This window comes from Cajanus cajan, chromosome 3 (genome assembly GCF_000230855.2).
Source record: "Cajanus cajan strain Asha chromosome 3, NIPB_CcT2T_4, whole genome shotgun sequence".
Classification (NCBI taxonomy): Eukaryota; Viridiplantae; Streptophyta; class Magnoliopsida; order Fabales; family Fabaceae; genus Cajanus; species Cajanus cajan.
The window spans coordinates 40,558,668-40,562,663 of NC_138519.1; the positions used below are offsets into that span (position 1 = coordinate 40,558,668).

General features: G+C 30.2%; 1 long non-coding RNA gene across 1 annotated transcript; it reads left to right on the top strand.

The window, feature by feature from the left end:
• Positions 1-2,220: 2,220 nt before the first annotated feature.
• On the top strand, positions 2,221-3,110 carry LOC145956558 (uncharacterized). The gene is made up of 2 exons (XR_014432804.1): positions 2,221-2,498; positions 2,612-3,110. It is a non-coding gene; the product is annotated as an uncharacterized LOC145956558 (long non-coding RNA).
• The last annotated feature ends 886 nt before the right edge of the window (positions 3,111-3,996 follow it).

Consider the following 3,996-nt stretch of genomic DNA (forward strand, 5'->3'; position numbering starts at 1 on the left):
TAAGGCTGATTCAGGCACAAATCAAAATACAAAGTTTATCAGTAGAAGCCTGAGGCATTAGATGCAAATTGTCCAGTTATCAACATGAAGTGACCATCAGAAAGAATCAAATAAACTAGAAGGCGAAGTTATCACCCCTATACCCAGACGAAAAGGGTAGTCAAGATCAGACGAAGTATCTTGCATCTAGACGTTGTCAAAAATACTGAAGCACGTCTGAAATCCGCTAATCACATTGAAAGAAATCATACAAGAAACATAAGAAGACATCAACATGAATACATAAAGGTGAAAAATAGGCAAGCATGGATTCACAAGTCAAAGTTGAGTGCATCAGAAAAAGGACACCTACTTTTCTGAAAAAGACAACATTGTAGCAGCTAAACTAATGAGGAAAGTACAAATATACCTAGATCATGATTAAAGTCAGATATTGAAGTAATCAACTACAAAGAAAGACTCCAAGAATACAAGCAAACATTTAATGCAAGATCAAATGCATTAAATGAGAAGATTTTCACGAACATGATCAAAGGCTTCATCTGCAACAACACGAAGCTACGTTCCAACGGAAAATTTAAATTCAAACAACGGGCAGATTTATCAAAAGCGTATAAGTATCAAGGCCAAGAAGAAGAAGAGACAGAACTGAGAAGCAGAGAAAACGTGCAATACAAAAAAAAGGAAGCAAAAAGCATAAACTATTTTTCTTCTCAAAGTACTTCTTGTATATCTGTGTAAAACTAAGATAGCTTATTGTCACAACCGAGATCGCAACGGGATGACAAAAATAAAATAAAATACATGAAGTCGCCACCAATATTTATTTTAAGAAAAAATATTGGAAAAACCATGAAATAGAAAGTGGTCTATGAAAATCAAATTTTTGAGTTTGGAAGTCAATTACGTGTAAGGAAGGTATTAGCACCTTACAACGTTCGTCCTAAGACGATTACCTGTAATTAATTAAAAAAATTTATTATAACTTCTAAAATGTTTATCTCACCCCACATTGATACGAATTAATGATAATAATGAAATATAGTTAAAAAGAAATGTGTTTACTTTATTTTAATGAGTACTAAAATTATTTATATTATTATTTAAAAAAAATGAGATAATATTGTTATTTTTTTTTTGGCTCGATAGGAGTGATTTCCTGCTCCTACGTATCTCTATGTGTAATGAAGAATCAGAGTCACATAGTCCTTTAGTAGAAAATATTTATGTGTTGGAATTTTTTTATTAATTTGTTTATTATTTTTCTTTTAAAAAGGTTAGGATTTTTGAACTATCACAGCACATATATCCGAAAATATAAAAAAAACTGACAGAGGTGTACACCAAAGCTAGATATTTAATTATTTTTTTTAAAAAAATACCAGTATTATTGTTAATTTTTTTATTATTGTGGTACATATTTAAAAAGATTTTAGTTAGATATTTTTTATTATTTTGGAGAAAAAATTAAAAGATATGAAGTTATCACAACTTGTATCTTAAGTTTAAATGTTAAAAAGATATTACATCTAATCAATTATTTTTCCAATAAAATCTTTGATATAATGACCTCAAATATTTATATTAAAAAATGTGATAATATTTTTTTATATTTAATTATATTTTAAATAAGAGGAACTTTAAGATAACAAATTGTCATAATTTGCACCTTTAAGCCCAAGAATTAAGGGAATGTCACATTCCAATAATGAATTAAGGGAATGTCACATTCCAATAATTCCTCTTTTAAATGAAATAAAATTACATGAACATCTAACACATTTATATTAGGTAACAACTTAATCAAGTAAAATCAATTAAGTTAATTTTGTTAAACAATAAATAAATGTTATCCTCAAAGATTAAGAATACGCCTCATAATCTTATCACTATTATTATTATTATTAAATAAAATTAACTAAATTAATTTTTGTTAAAACAAGAAATAAAAATTATCACCTAAGATTAAAGAAATGCCCCATTTAACTAATCTTGTTTTGTCTCTTTTTTATTTTTTAAAAAAGGTAAATATTATTAATATTGATATAATAATAATAATAACTACTATTATCGATACCTTAATTAAAATGACTCGAGGACCTAACATACATATGCAAATAAACTATTTAATTGGTTATCTAACCCTTTGTTGTAAAATAAAAACAAATAAAATACCATTTTCTATTCATGTCTGTTGTGAAACAATCTTGGCAAAAAGGAAGATAAGAAATTTAATTGGATAATTTTAGGGATATTTGGTTCTTAATGGGCTTAGCCCACGTTGGTACCAGGAAGAAAGAAAGCGGTGGTCTCACCACGTTGAGCCCAAAACGGAGAAAAAAAGAAAAATAAAAAAAAAGGAAAAAGAAAAAGGAAAGGAATAAGGAGAATGGTGGCATTAAGCCACATTTTATGCAACAGAAAAATAATAAAGAAAAACATGAGTGAGACTGAAGCCACACAGCGGCTCTTGTGGTTTTATTCACTCGTGTTCCCTAGTAATACTCACTTACCTTTTCATTTCATTATCACTTCTTTTCCTATTAGGGTTAGGTTTTTATTGTTCGGAAGATAAAAAACCCATTTACTTACATATCTATCATCATTTCAGGATTCAAAACATCAAAGAGATCAAACTACACAAAATATTGATACCTAGAGTTGTGGTGCCCTTTTCTCTTCCTCCCTGCTTTGCTTGGATTCCTTTGTCTTCTTCATACGCTTGCTCTTATTAGTTAGTCATTTGGTGATTTTTTCTTGAATTTTTCTCCCAACCGCCGTTCCTTTATTGTTGTGTTATTTATAGACGTATGATTTTTGAATATGGTTAATCTGATATCTTTCTCTACCAAAATCCCTAAACTCAGGGATATGGCTTGTGGATTTGGTTAAATGAAAGGTTTGGTGGTTCCAGCAGGGCATGGTTGCAGGGTAAGGTTTTGCAGAGCAGTTGGGGAAGCAGTTGCTGGGGTTCAAGGAAGATATGATCAACGTGTTTTTCTTATTTCTATTTTATTTTGTTTTTGTTTGATTTAGTATATGTATTATTATTATTTCTTTATGTATGAATATAATTTTGATTTATACAAGAATACAAAATTTGGAGTTAATAGATGCCCGTCTTTACTTAAGTTTTACTAAAGAATATGAATAACAATGATTTTCATATTATTGTAGTAAAATTTAAGTAAAGACTTAATTCCAATTTTGTTTGTGGCATGAAGCTTAAGGACTTTGAATTAAGTTAAAAGAAAAGATAGTCATGGAGATTCAAAACATAATCGGGAAGATATAAGAATCTAAAAACTCTAAAACAAAAGACAAAGGATCCAAGATAAATAAATAAATAAAATTAAAAGTAGTGGACTTGATGGGTAAAATATTATGAGCTAAGAGCATAGAGACTCAAAATATGAAAATAGTGGACATGGGGATCCAAGACGTTGAAAGTTAAGAGCACGGGGCTCAAAGAATTGAAAATAGTGGACTCGGCGATCTAAAATATTAAAAGTTATGAGCATGAGGACTCAAAATATGAAAATAGTAGACTCGAAGATCCAAAATATTGAAAGTCGTGAGCGCGAGGACTCAAAGTATGAAAATAGTGGACTCGAAGATCCAAAATATTGAAAGTCGTGAGCGTGGGGACTCAAAGTATGAAAATAGTGGACTCGGGGATCCAAAATATTGAGAGTTATGAGCACGGGGACTCAAAATATGAAAATAGTAGACTCGGGGATCCAAAATATTGAAAGTTATGAGCATGGGGACTCAAAATATGAAAATAGTGGACTCGGGGATCCAAAATATTGAATGTTATGAGCACGGGGACTCAAAATATCAAAATAGTGGACTCGGGGATCCAAAATATTGAAAGTTATGAGTGCAGGGACTCAAAATATGAAATTAGTGGACTCGGGGATCCAAAATATTTAAAGTTAAGAGCACGGGGCTCAAAGTATTGAAAATAATGGACTTGGGAATCCAAAATATTGA